A 15,547-nucleotide genomic window follows, 5' to 3' on the forward strand; every position below is an offset into this window, starting at 1 on the left:
GGGAGGGCTGGGAAGGTAATTCCGCCTGGGTGAGAAAAAGCTCCTGGCTGTTGGGGAGAACGGAGTGCTGTGTGCTCTCTGCAAGCTCGTCCTCTCTTCCTCCTCCTCATCTTCCCCGTCCGCAGAATCCTCAGCCATGGCTGAGATTACCACCCCCACCTCAGAATCCATGGACAGGGTGGGGTAGTGGTGGCGGACCCCCCTAGAATTGCATGCAGCTCACTGTAGAAGTGGCATGTTTTCGGCCCTGCCCCGGACCTTCCATTTGCTTCTTTGGTTTTCTGGTAGGCTTGTCTGAGCTCCTTAACTTTCACTCTGCCCTGCACTGAGTCCCTGGTGTGGCCTTTCTCCATCATAGCCTTGGAAATTTTTTCAAATGTTTTTTCATTTCGTCTTTTGGAACGGAGTTCTGTTAGCACTGAATCCTCTCCCCATATAGCGATCAGATCCAGTACCTCCCGTGCGGTCCATGCTGGAGCTCTTTTTCGATTCTCAGGAGCCTGCATTGTTACCTGTGCTGGTGAGCTCTGCGTGGTCACCTGTGCTGGTGAGCTCTCCAAGCTGGCCAAACAGGAAATGAAATTCAAAAGTTCGCGGGGCTTTTAATGTATACCTGGCCAGTGCATTAGAGTTCAGATTTCTGTCCAGAGTGGTCACAATGATGCACTGTGGGATTCAGACCAATACTGTCGATTTGCGGCCACACTAACCCTAATCCGATATGGTAATACCGATTTCAGCGCTACTCCTCTCGTTGGGGAGGAGTACAGAAAACGGTTTAAAGAGCCCTTTATATCGATATTAAGGGCCTCGTTGTGTGGACGGGTGCAGCATTAAATCGGTTTAACACTGCTAAAATCGGTATAAATGCGTAGTATAGACCAGGCCTAAGTACCTAAGGCAGCCATACAGGGTGAGTGATTTAGCAACATTGCAATGTCTTTCTTGTTTCAGTCACCCTATACACACATAAGAAGTGCCATGGAGTCCCAGTGACAATAATCCTGGGCAGGATTCAGTGCATTAAGGACAGTAAAGTCTTGTCTGCATTAAAACAGCAAGAGCAAAGGCAACAGAAGGGCACCTTTTTACTATGAAAATGATGCATACATTGGTCTCGCGCTATATGGTACAAATTCTGCCCTCACTTATACTGTTGTAAGTCTAGCATCAGTGGAATGACTTCAGATTTACACTAGTCTGTGACTAAAATTCGCCCCTATGTGGACAGCAACTACTTCTGCAATGGTTCTGTGGTCGAGAAATGGCCAGACTTTGGGTGTCTGTTTATATGCATGATGTTCCATAAGCCCCACCCAATCCAAACCACCAGATTGGAAGGTGAAGTGAAGTAAGGGTTCACTGCCCCACACTGATATTTTTATGTAGGGAAATCTCCCTTGTCACACCCCTTCTGAGCTGCCTGGCCCCTCTTTTCATTCCGGCAGCAGCTTTTGATGGCAGATAACTCTCTGGACGTATAGTGCTGTTTCTTCCTCTCTGAGAATGTTGCTGAGAACTGCAGCAGTGAAGCCCTCATGGCATTTCCCTTGTGCTTGCAGACAGTAGACAGCATGGAAGAGAGTCTCTGCATCAGCTTATCCCAATGACATGAAGGGGTTTCTAGGAAGATACAGGGTTGGGCTTTTGACCCCTATAAGTGTCCAATCTCAGCCATTGGTTGCAAAAAGCATTACCCCTTTCCTTCCGTCCCTCCAAGAAGGAGTCTACATGGTGAGAGTCTTCATCATCTCCTTAATGAGGTGTGGGTTGTTAGGGGAGCCCGGGCCTTCCCACTCCACCGGGTTCCAGCCCAGAGCCCTGTAAGAGTAACCAAACATCCAGCACCCCAGAGTGCCTCCCTGGGCCACTTCCTACCACCCTTTCTCTTGCCAAAGTCTTGCAGTCTCTTGTGAAGTTGTAAGAGAAAAGGTACCAGTTGTACCTTTAGCCTCCTCCCTCTCCCTGGCTGAGGGCAGGTCCTTCTCCCTGCCTTGTCATGCCCCTTCTGAGCTGCCTGGCTCCCTTTTAAGCTCCACCTCCAACTGGATCATGCTCTGCAAGTGGGGTTGGGTGGGATCACCTGAGCCCATAGCTGCTCACTCCTTAACTCCTTCAGTTCTAGCATGGGGTTTAACTACCCACCAAAATCACATACACCTCTTTAACCTCGAAGGCGTGAAAAGCCCTGACTAACACGTCCAAAGATATTTAGGTCCAGGATAAAAACTAAATATGCAAGGATACAAGTGTTCCTACACTTGCTAGCTAGCTCTAATGAACATCGCCTGTATCCCTGGCAAGCTAGACTTGAATTCTGCTGCAAGTTCCTAGACTGTTTGCCACTCTGGTGAAAGTTCAGCAGTAGGTTATTTATTTTTATATCAAATTCAGTTTCTTTTATGCTGATTTTCAGTCTGCCACACACCATCATTTTTAGGTTAAATATACCATCTTAAATAGAATAACAAGAAAGTTTAAGGGGAAAGACTCAAGTGAGCCTGTTACAAGGCACAGTGATTATGGGCGAGTTCATTAACGGTGAGAGATTTCATGTGTCGGGTCAATATACCATAAGCCACTGGAGAATGGTGGTATCTGCAACCAGGTAGGTAAATCAGGCATCTCAGGTTCTGCTCTTGGCCAATCCAAAGCAGTGGGGAAAGACTCATTAGAGATTTGTCCAAGTCACTAAATGAAAGTGCAGATTTTGAACATCCAAAAGTGCAGACATGCTGGCATCTAGGGGCTGGGTTTGGTCTATTATAAAGATAGGGTCCATTTGCACAGATATGTTTCAGAACCAGGTTTGGATTTTGAACATACACATGTTCAGGAAAGAAACTGGGTTTTGGCTCAGACTCAGCTCAAACCATGGAGAATCTGAGTCCAAAGAGAACAGGTGATGAGCTGCCCTTCAGTGCATGTATCTACGGTGTTATTCCAGTTTCACCTAATGGCCATGGGTACGTTTCATACAAAACAAACAGGTTACCCAAGTCGCCTTATCTCACTGTTAGGCCTGAATAAAGATATAGCAGACAAAACCAGGTATGCCAACCTGACCAAAGTCAGGCTAACAGAGGTTTGTGGGTAATCCCTGAGTGGAAAACACTGAGAAGCAGCAGCATGTCTCACAAGCGCTGGGAAAAAGTGAGATAAGAGAGAAGCTGCATTCCTGGCATAGTACCAGATGTGCTGTGTTCGGGCAGCTCCTTCAAAGAACTGATAAGAGTCCTAGTTTCGCAGCCTCCTTGTTTTCACTCCCTGGTTTTGTTCTTTGTTTGTTTTTAACTCCCCTACATCTCTAACTTTAGGCATGCCTGTATACTAAAGGTGTCTAGTTTCTAGTTGTTAGAAGAAGGGGGTGGGTTGCTCCAGTGAATAATTTATGACGCGACGGAACTGTCTATATAGGCTTATACTAAGATGTAAGAGGGGGCTGGTTCTCTCTGGAGACGAGCTGCTCTCTATTGATGCGTGCACTTGTCAATAAAGAGCTTTTGATCGGACCTTGCTGGTGTTGCCTGTCTCTCTCGCGGTCAGACAACGAACTTTGCCGTCGGGGTTAGAGTCCCTGACATCTTTGGCGACTCCGCCGGGACCCGTCTGACTCTCCGGCGGGGGATCGGACCCTGAGGCAACGCAGCGCGCATCCTCCAGTTTAGAGGAGCCTTGCCTGGTGATCTGATCTCTGCGTTGGCGATAAGGCGTGTTCTGTGAACCAGCTGAAGCTCGTAGAAATCCAGCAACGTCCACCTACCCTTTGAGTAGGGTCCAGGTTGTCGGGGTTAGAGTCCCTGACAACTTAGGTCTGGGTTAGAGTCCCAGTCCGGGTCTGGGTTAGAGTCCCAGTCCAGGTTTGCGCAGGATCCAAGTTGTCTGGGTTTGAGTCCCAGTCCAGGTGTTCAAGTCCCTGGAGAGGTAAGCGAGCGCTCGACACGGGGAGGTGGGGGTTAGAGTCCCTTTACCTCGACCTGGGGAAGAGGGGTTAGAGTCCCTTCATTAAAATGGGACAAGTTGGCAATAAGTGCCCGGGGGACGCCCCGTTGTCTCTGATACTTAGAGATTGGAAAGAGATTTCTGAGACAGCTGGTCTAATTAAATTTAAGATGAGAAATCTGTGTTGGATCCAATGGCCATCATTTACCTTTCATTTGTCCCTGACTAGAGACTGGCCGGAGGGTGAAACCTTTTCCACAGATAGGATGAACTCCTTAAGGGATATTTTGGTTGATCTTAGGCTGGGACAAATGGATTACTTGTTTGTATGGTATATTTATGAACCCATGGAGGGATGGATAGCTTTTGAAGCTGTTTGTATGGAGAGCTCTTGTAAAAAAAATCCCCCACCATATGCCCCAGAGCCGCACCGGGAGGAGGACAATTTTGTTCCTGTTTTTCCCCGCCTGATGGAGTGCAAAGATTCAAAAGCAGGTTAGGGACAGTTCAGGGACAGAGGAGAATCAAGGGGGAGCTCAGAGTGATGGTCCCTCATCTTCAGAAGAATCAGGCAGCCTCACCCCCTCTGTGCAGCCTCCAGCCAGCCTTTTGCAAACTTGGTCAGGGACTGCTTTTCAAACACCCCCAATATTACAGCAGCCCTCGTCCTTGCCCTTGTGGACCCCCACTAGGTTACTTAACTCCATGAGGGAGAATGTTTCTGAGACACCCCCTGATATGACAAGCCTCGCTGAGAACTTATCTGGTTCTACTGGTTGCTGGGGAACATGAGATGGTTTTACCCAAATCCTGTTTGCAACTTCAAATTTGTTTAACTGGCAGTGCACTATGCCTCACTTATGAGACAATCCTGAGGCAGTGGAAAGAATGTTCTGCACAATCTTTTTCACTCATGTGCCCACTTGGGCAAATGTAAATCAGTTATTAGATACTCTCATGACAAAAGATGAAAGACAAAAAGTAAAAGAAAAATCTGCAGCTCATTTGAATGCACCTTGGCTAATTACTGACCCTAGCTGGAATTCCAATAATCCAGCTCAAAAGACAAAGTTGGATGGATTTTTAAAAGCTGTTTTGAATGGTATTAGAGATGCAGGGGAGGCTACTCCAAATTGGAGCAAGGTGGTTCAGCATCCAGATAAGCACCTCTCTGACTTTTGTGCTCGACTGATTTGTGAAGTTAAAAAGCATGGGAATTTAAATCCTGAAACTGATCATGGAAAGGAAATGGTTAAAATGGTTTTCATGTCACAATGTGCAAAGGATATTGCAAAGAGATTTAGAGAGCATCCAGATGGTACGCAAGGGAAAAGTTTGTCTAAAGTAGTTAGCATTGCTACTAGAATGTTTAATGGGAAAAAAAAAAAGAAAGAAAAAGACATAAGGAACGGGTTAATTTAAAAATCATCTTGGTCCCGGGATGGAAGGAGGGGGTTGCTCTGCGTTCAGGGTCAGGAATCGGCGCGGACTGTGCTTGGTGCAGGGAGGGGCTGCTTTCGGCCCCAGCTGGCTGTGAAGGAAAAAATATAGACAGAGGCGAAGCAAAGGAAATACAAGTTACAGAACTGAAATTACATTTGCAAAGCTTAACTGTCCAGTAAGATCCAACAGAGTGCCTTTGTGACCCTGGAGTTGGTGTGGCTTGGTGACACCAAAGAAGCCACAGGCAGCCGACCTGGACTGGAATCTCTGAAAGAGACGCTGCAGGAGATTCCAGGGTGTAAGAGAACAGCCCTCCCAAGAGCAGAAGCATGTTGGAAATTCTGGACGAGCTGTAAACAGGATAATCTCCCTTCCACCTCTCCCCCTCCTCTGAACATTATACACAGAAGTGGCCAGTCTGAACGTACGTGTGTGAGTATGAAAGGAGCTTCGGGCTTGGGGCATTAATATTTTCCTGAGTGATGTGGGAGCGTTCCCAACACTCTCCGTTGTTGTTTTATTATTTTATTAATGAAGCTTTAAAATTCAGTTATATGGTGTGTTTTCTTTATCTTCCCCCAACGATCCTGTAGTGTCAGCCTGATCACCTGACACGAGGGATAGATTGGTAACAGAAATTTGTCACAGTTTGGTGAGCAGTTAAGAAGAGGGGAGCCCTGCAGAATTTACACCATCTATTTGTTTTACCCTTGTTATTTTGTGTTTGCTTTGCTTGGTACTGTTGGTGTTATATGCTGAGAACTGCATGAGTAAAAGTGAGTCCTAATAGGATAAGGAAACACTATCTGGTTCTGGTTCTGTTCTATCTAACCAGTTACTGTTGTTTTTTTTTTGCTCTGTTCATTTGGGTGTTAGGAGTGTGGGCGGAACTGAACCTCTCGTTCATAATTCCTCGGAGTGGAAGCCATGTGTGCGAGAGAGCTCTGAGGTGGAATTGAGATCCTTCTGTCCTGTCCCCTGTAGCGGTCAGTGTATAGAAGTGGGAAAGTCTGGCTTAGACTGTAATTCCCTCTGCTCTCTGTGTAATTCTCTTTTCTGTTTAAGTGTCAAACAGATGAATGAGTCTCTGGGTAAACCCTCTAAGAATAGTCCTTTAACTTATATGTTAAGTAAATGGCCTTTGCCCAATGGGCCATGTGTCTTCGTCCAGGTGGCAAGCCTCATGAAGGAGGACTCGGGTAGTTTTGTAAGTAAGAATGTCTAAGGCAAGAGACCAGGAGGGGTGGGGGCTAGTTGAAAAGCCCACCCTCCTAGCTAAACTGGTAGTGGAACAAGTTGGTGCCCATGGAAGGGACAGTTCAGTAAGAAAAGCAAGATCGGGCCCAGGCGGGCAGGCAACAGACAGAAAGATTGGAAAACAGGTTGGAAAACTTTAAGGGTGTAGTGGAAGGAAGGAGTAAGTAAGTGTAAGCATGGGGATTTCAAATACCCAGGACTTACTTGGAATGGTGATTTGAGTTGATAAAAGTGGCTGTTGGGAGACAAGCAAGTGATTTAAGGGAGAGTGAGAAGTTAACTCTGTAGTTGCTGAAGAAAACAGCAGTTAAACTTTGTAAAAATGCTAAAGAGGAAAGTTCTTGGTGTCTTTAAAATGTTTGTAAATAAATTGAGGCAAAGAAATTGTTAATTGCAATCATTTAAAATTTAGTTAAATTAGCTGAAGAATGTATATAGTGCTATGTAATTGAAATTTTATTAGGCTGTAAGGGCACTATAAGTGGTGATGTTTTCTTTCAGCGTTTAAAAGCAACAGTTAAAAGTAAAAAGCAAGCCAGAAAGCATCTGTATTAATGCAAATTATCTAACTGATAAGGTAGGAGCCACTGAAACCTGGGCTGCCTATGAAACACATAAAATATGGGATAAATCCTCTGTTTTTCCTGAAATCAACCAGGGTATTTGTCTATTTTAAGCAATGATTGACTGCCCAGAAGGGGTAGACCTCTGTTTTTTTTTGTCTTTCAGATAATCAGAGAAAACTGATGCCAGCTAAACAGCATTCAACGTACCATGCATTTACTGACACAATAGGAATTATGTTTTGTGTTCTATGTTCTGTCTTGTGGTGTTTGTCTTGTGGCCGGAATTGTTGTGTTTAGTGTTTTCATGGGATGGTATGGTTTGGAATCAGGCAAAAAAGGTTAAATTAAAATGCACATACTTGTTTTGTTCAACTTGGAATACAAAGTGTTTAAATAAATCAGGACAATGTGATATATTAAAGTCTAATGCATTTCCTTAAGTAAGAAAAAGAAACTTCATTGGCCAAATTGTTAATTGCAAAAATTGTTGTTAAAATTTGCATACCAACAGTCTTTGAAAGCAAAGACATGAAAAGTTAACCCACTCCCCATATTGTACATGGGATCCTTCTGGCTACCTCAGATTTCTAGCCAGAGAGCTGGGGATGGTGGGAAGCTATTGGACTAGAGGTTGTATTAAGTGAACTCCTCAAAGTGGGTGTGCTTGTCCTGGCCTGTTGCTCCAAAGTTCTGTAATAAAGTTATTTTAGTGAAAGGGTATATGTGGCATACATTAAATAATAAGACTAATGTACTGTATAATGACAGTGTGTAGGTATTCATTGTTGGGAAAAATGTGTATAAGTAAAAAGTGAAAGTTTCCTTTGCAGGTTAAAAGAAGCCAAAAAGGAAAGAAGGACAAAAAACAGAATAAATTAACTGAAAAAATAAAATAAAATAAAATAGCAAGCTCAGGCTATAGATAAGACACTGACTCCATTCAAGGACACTGCTCACAGTTAAAACTTGGTTAACAACCAGGAAAAGGAGAGCTTGAATTTGCCCATGCAGCTATGAGATCTAAAAAACACTGCCAGGCACTAATGAAATGTGTTAAGTTTCTTTTCTCACAGGTAAGGAATCACTACCCAAAGACCCTAGCAGCCCTGCCACTCCTTACAACCAGGAGACGTTGATGTAAAGGTCCACCAACGAAAGACTGCCTTGGCTCCATGCTGGAAAGGCCCTTAAGTCCTGATGACTACCAACACCGCTGTGAAGTGCCAAAGACTGACTGTTTGGACCCATGATTCTCACTGCAAAAAGACCCCTCCAACTCGGAAGAATTCTCCTACTAATGATTAGCCTATTTCTCCTTCTAGCTCCACTGTGTCTTCTGGACAGTAGGGAAAAAGTACAAAGTGACGTGCTAGTAACCTCACCTTGTCCACCGACAGATCTATTGTGCCTTTGAATTTTTCTACAAAAAGCAAAGCCATTACAGGGTTATGTGCTAGTAACCTCTGCCCTATATGATGCTGCACCACGACGGTTTTGGGAAAGAAGAAGAAACACTCACTCCACTAAAATTGCCAAAGTCCAGGAATTCCTGACTAGAAAGGACATTAAGAACTGACCCTGGTGAAGAAACAAAGAATTGTACACTGGCAGAAAAAATTTGTGGGACCCATGCTTGGGAATGTGGTATTGATTGGATTTTGGGGTTTATTCTACAGGCTGTGCCCTGTGTTCTGGATAAATTCTTCAGCATGTATTGGATTTTAAATAACAAGTACCCGAAGAGTTTGTTCTGCCACTGGAAATTTTACCTGTATTGAAACCATTCCAGTGACTAATAATGTAACCCCCTCCTATGCTATTAATGTCAATGCCTTTTAAAAGTACCTAAAATAGTTAAATAACAAATGTAATATAGTACTACACCAAGGAGAGATGGTATTAAATATCACTGAGGCTGGGAAGGCATTGCAGTGGGATCTAGTATGTTTGGAGATTCAGAATTTCCTGAATGACCAGCTAATGGCCATTCGAAGTAATCTTGAGTACCAAACTTGGCCCACTGCCCTTACAGAAACATCAGAAGTACCATCTGATCTGTGGTCATGAAGATATACTAAAGACTTTCTGGGTGGAAGTGTAAACATTTACAGTGCTCCTTCCAAGCATTTGGACCGGGGGGTGTGGGCTTCCACATACCGAATCCTGACGGGTCCATGGGGAGGATGCACATGAAACTGGATTATTCACCGAAACATCTGGGAAATTAGACCACTTGGTATACCTAACTGATTTATAGTCAGTGCCCCAATCCCTTAGTTGTCAGACAAACAGAATTCCGCTCTTTTGTCCGTGCACTCATTCCTGGATTGTGGGTGGCTAAGCTCAAGAGAGCAGTTGTAAATATTTCTGCAGAGCTTAAAAAAACAGCTAATGCATTAATAGACGCTTTCCAAAAGTTGCAATGAAAGACTGATGAAGTAGCAAAAGTAACTTTGCAAAATAAACGTGTGCTAAATGCTATGAATGCTAAATTAGGGAGAAGCTTGTGCTCGCATCGGGGAAAAATGTTGCTTTTCTGTTAATCACTCTGGCTTAATTGACAAGGATTTACAAGCTATTAAGAATGTTGCTGTTGTTTTCCATGCTATATCTCTTGATCACACTTTTAGTTTTAAAGACCTCCACTCAGACCTTGGGTCATGGTTTACTAGCCTCCCCCGTACAATTGTTAAATGGATATGTGTCCCAAGAGTCCCATTATGGTCCTCTAGGGACAAAGGGGGGATTGTTAGGCCTGAATAAAGATATAGCAGACAAAACCAGGTATGCCAACCTGACCAAAGTCAGGCTAACAGAGGTTTGTGGGTAATCCCTGAGTGGAAAACACTGAGAAGCAGCAGCATGTCTCACAAGCGCTGGGAAAAAGTGAGATAAGAGAGAAGCTGCATTCCTGGCATAGTACCAGATGTGCTGTGTTCGGGCAGCTCCTTCAAAGAACTGATAAGAGTCCTAGTTTCGCAGCCTCCTTGTTTTCACTCCCTGGTTTTGTTCTTTGTTTGTTTTTAACTCCCCTACATCTCTAACTTTAGGCATGCCTGTATACTAAAGGTGTCTAGTTTCTAGTTGTTAGAAGAAGGGGGTGGGTTGCTCCAGTGAATAATTTATGACGCGACGGAACTGTCTATATAGGCTTATACTAAGATGTAAGAGGGGGCTGGTTCTCTCTGGAGACGAGCTGCTCTCTATTGATGCGTGCACTTGTCAATAAAGAGCTTTTGATCGGACCTTGCTGGTGTTGCCTGTCTCTCTCGCGGTCAGACAACGAACTTTGCCGTCGGGGTTAGAGTCCCTGACATCACCAACCAATTTTCCATTCATCAAAATGATACTCTCTTTGTTTAGGGCTTCCTTTTTTAATGCTTATAATAAAATAAAATAAAATAATTTGTATTGCCAACAGGCGTATTAAACTTTAAAAGTTAGTAACTAAAATACAGTAACTGTGATAACAGGCCCTAACTGTGAGAATTTGTCCTAATCAAAGAGTCTCTGTTAATATGAAGAGCAATCTGCTCCTCTGATTAAACTATAAATGGAACCAGAAGACCAAGGAAAACCCATGTCTCTGCCTCCTGTGAAAGGAAGGGTTAATTCTGATCTCTCAAAGGAAACAGTTTATAAACAAAATGTCTGCTCCTCAGCTGTGCAAATCAGCACAGCTCCAACAAAGCCAATGTCCCACACATGATACAGTACAGAATATACTAAGACAAATACCCTCATTTGACCTCTCCCATGTATTTAAATATTTCTGCATATAAACAAACAAGACCAACTGTCAGCTTGCACTTCTGATGTTGTCTGAGGTACCAGTTCCAGACCCAACTAGCATCACATTTGTAAACGTTCCAGGGAGTCAAACAGCTAATTGAGCCTTTAAAAAGAGACCTACCGTTCACTGGACTGAGTGTGAACCACCTGTGATTAGTGTGAGTTTCCTGGCAACAAAGTTCTTTGGTTTCTTTGTCTGTCAGACGTGACAGGAGCAGATCCTGGGCCTTATCCGTACTGTGGTTGAGCAGGGTGGGAGCATGACAAGGGATCTGCCCTATACTCGTCTGGCAGGGGATGGCTGTGGGCTGATGGGAGGGGCACAACCTGGGCCTTGCCAATGGAGCTGCTTCTAGGCATGCTGTCTCCAACCCACCAGAGGCATTGCTTGTTTAAGGGCCCTGCAGGCAGAACGCCTCTGGCAAGTGCTACTGCAGCACACACTCAATTGTGCCTGTGGCTATCAGAGCCACTAACAAGCCTACATTAGAGCTCAGTTCCACAGCCACCAAAAAGATACCTAGGACTGGCCCGATACAAATCCTTTCCCACAGTCACAGGGACCACAAAACGAGAGATCATTTGCATGTAATGAGCGCAATGTTTGTAGAAGTATCTGCAAACTCCTCTCCCAGTGACAGCTACTGCTGCAGTATAGTGTCACTATTGCTCCTCTTTTCGAGTCTCAGGGCACTGCTCAGAGCAGGAAATCTCCTGCAGTTGAACATGACAACCAGGGAAAAACTCAGTTAAAAGGCCCAGGCTATTTGGGATAAAATCACAAATACTGTTAAAACCCAGGAATAACTGTTATATCAGTGTTCAGATTCTATCCTTTCCTAAATGAACTCTTAAAAACAAACTACGCCAAACTAATTTAAAAGGTTGGATTGCTGAGCAGGCCTGGAAGAGTGATTGCATGGATGACCCTTTTATTTTGTCCTAGGAGAAGCTGCTTGTGTTGAGTTTGAGCATTCATTCAATGGAGAAAATTAAAACAATTCCTCCCCTCAAAATATGCCTTTAAAAATATTGTCCTGCTACTGCTGAAAAGGTCTCTGTGGGGCTGTGAATTTGAATGGTAGCAGATAATTAGTGGGTTTAATTACATGCAAATATTTCCAAGCAGCATACAGCTAGAGCAAGATTTTTTGTACGTCTCTGGTATGCAATACTGTTGTCAGATATGTTATATTAGGTCGATACTGAGTCAGGAAGGGTTGCAAAAAAAAAAAAATATAAGGACAGCAGAAGTAGCAAAATTATTTAATTCTCATCAAAGGAGTTAGAGGGAACAATTTGTGCTTTTATAAATATACCAAGGAGAGAAAGAAATACTAGAAAATCAGCCCTTTAATAAGAAAGGAGAGAGATAACATTACTGGTGAGTCTCAAATGGCTGAGATATTGGCTGAATTTGTATTTTTTAGAAGAAAACCAAAGAGGGGGCAGAGACAATCAAGGAGTACAGTAACTGGGATGGATGAACCCATGGGGTTAAAATGAGGCACCTCCCCATGCAATGCACCAGCTGGGTCTTTCTGAAGGTGTGGTATTAAGGACCACTGTAAATGGCTCTTTGTCTTCACACCATACACCTGTTACCTGCAGTAACAGTGCTTCAGAGATGGGGAGTGGAGTACTTAGAGTCTCCAGCTACACTCCAGATGACACTGTGCAACCTGTCTTCATGCTGGGAGACATGAGCAGTACCACTGATGGGACAGCTTCTTTGCATAAGGGCTGGCCATTCTGCACACATGTAAGTGTGAATGAGGGTTGCATAGGATGTTACGCCTTGAATGAAGGGTTTCGTATCAGTAACAAACTATTTGCATCATTTGATTCCCACAGGTCTAAGCAGATGGCAGATCTCATTTTCCATCATATCCAATATACTAAACACTTCTCTTTTATGTATTCATTTACTATTGTCTGTTGTCATCCATTATGTTAGACAAGGATGCTACCAGATGACTGGGTTACACCGCAAACATACAATATTAAACATTAGGTTTACCCTCTAGATTTAAGCTTGGCCAAGATTTTCAAGAGCACTACTGATTTTAGATGCAGCCACGCTGAGACACCTGAGAAAGATCTCTTTTTCAAGAAGTGGTAAGCATCAATCCTTAGGAAAAAAGGCCCCTTAAGGTGTCTCAGGTTCAGAATTCACTATTTAATAGCTGGACCAAGTATGTTCGTTCTCTTCTATGTGACAGATGATCACTTCTTAATTATGGTTCTCAAAAGAGAGTTAGGCACCAAGTACAGAAAGAATTTAGATGAGACAATATTAACTAGTCATTATGCTAGATGTAAAATTGCTTAAATAAAATGCATGTAATAGAGACGATGTTATAACTAATGTCCTCTACTATCCATCAGGATATATGAGAAGAAAAAGAACAAAAATAAAATTTATATAGGCTGGAGGGAGAAGAAAAGAAATAGATACAGATCAATTTCATTCTTGATGATATTTTAATAAGAAATTTAAAACATTTTTCCTCTTTAAGATTAAAAGCTTCAGTCTGGTTCTTCTCCCATCTTTCACAAGACTGATTTTTATGCAGAGAAACAGAGTATGCAGCATCTACACAGTCTTCAATAAATAAACACTTGCCAGTGAAGTTACAGCAAATTAGATTTAAACAATAAAAAAGTACCGGTAAATCTGCTGAAGACAGTTCAGCTATTAAGCTATAGGATCAAAAAAGTTAAGCAGTTTAAAGCCCTGGAACTCATCCGTTAAACTTCTCAGAGCAGAATTCAAGGGTTAGATATAATTAAATGGATGTGGGGGATGAAATACCTTAGTCAAGCACAATGCTATAATGAATGGATATTTATACTTCAGAGAAATCAATGAGGTGTCCATTTTCCTTTCAGTTAAGCTCTCCACTTGCTGTTTTGCCAATCCAGGAGGCTGCTCATCTCTTGGGAGAAAAGGTTAAATGTCTCTAGACCTCCTGGATTTTCATGGGAAATGAAGCTATTATCCCCACAGACCTGTGCAGTGCTTGGCTTAGGTTGTTAATTCCATGAGTCAGTGATATTTCTGCACTCAAACATTGTTATAGTCTGCCTGAATCTGTTTCTTATTCTTTAGGTGATTTAAAGTCCAAGGATTGATCATTATGTTCTTTTAATGTTTCAGCTTTAGATTTTTTTTTACCACACACTTTCAGGCTTCAAATTGTATACATATGTGTTCCAGACCATTTTACATGTAGATGAGATAAAATGAGATAGATTCCAACTGCCAAATGTTCAAAAATAATAAGAAAATATATATATATTCTTGTTATGCATTTGGGGTTCTGGCTATTTCTATTTTCTGAGCCTTTAAGAGTCACATTGTCAAGCCTTTATATAAAACCATGAGAGCTAGAAATTGCTTTTATAAATGAAAGATGAGAGTCTCATGCAATCACATGACTCGTGGAGCTGGGGCTTTACCAAAAACATTAATTAACATGACTCACAAGTATTAGACTTGGCAATATTCAGAAAGATAAAACAAAAATGAACTCCCCATTTAAAGTAAATGTGAAACATGAAACTAATAAAAATAAACAGAAAGTGAGGAGGAAAAGGGAGGTTGTTTCTGCTTATTGTTGCACACTCAATGCAAGGGGAAGATTGAAGTGGCAAAATAACACATTGCTATTGGCATAATAAAGTTTGGAGTTGAATTCTTAATCATTTCAATTAATGGAGACAATTATAAGTGTGGATGAAGTTGCTTAACTCTGAAGGAAATGATATATTTCTGCATTATAGAGTATGTATAAATTGCATTGCATATAGTACAATGACTTGGAGGGATTCATGTCCTTGTAGGGATACTGGTTTCCTGTACTCTATTTGGTATTTCCTTGCAAGCAGAAAATGGCCACCTGTACAAAACAATAAGGAATCATAGAATCATAAGCCTGGAAGGGCCCTTGAGAGGTCATCTAGTCCAGTCCCCTGCACTCACGGCCAGACTAAGTATTATCTAGAGTCTAGACTATCCCTGACAGGTGTTAGTCAAACTTCTCTTTAAAATATCCAATGATGGAGATTCCACAACCTCCCTAGGCAATTTATGCCAGAGCTTAACCACCCTGACAGTTAGGAAGTTTTTCCTAATGTCCAACCTAAACCGCCCTTGCTGCAATTTAAGCCCATTGCTTCTTGTCCTATCCTCAGAGGTTAAGAAAAACAATTTTTCTCCCTCCTCCTTATAACAAAATTTTATGTAATTGAAAACTGTTATCATGTCCCCTCTCAGTCTTCTCTTCTCCAGACTAATCAAACCCAATTTTTTCAATCTTCCCTCATAGCTCACGTTTTCTAGATCTTTACGCATTTTTGTTGCTCTTCTCTGGACTTTCTCCCATTTCTCCACATCTTTCCTGAAATGTGGCACCCAGAACTGGACACAATACTCCAGCTGAGGCCTAATCAGTGCAGAGGAGAGTGGAAGAATTACTGTTCGTGTCTTGTTAACAACACTCCTGCTAATACATCCCAGAATGATGTTCGCTTTTTTTACACTA

The sequence above is a fragment of the Gopherus evgoodei genome, chromosome 5 (assembly GCF_007399415.2).
Source record: "Gopherus evgoodei ecotype Sinaloan lineage chromosome 5, rGopEvg1_v1.p, whole genome shotgun sequence".
NCBI classification, from domain to species: domain Eukaryota; kingdom Metazoa; phylum Chordata; order Testudines; family Testudinidae; genus Gopherus; species Gopherus evgoodei.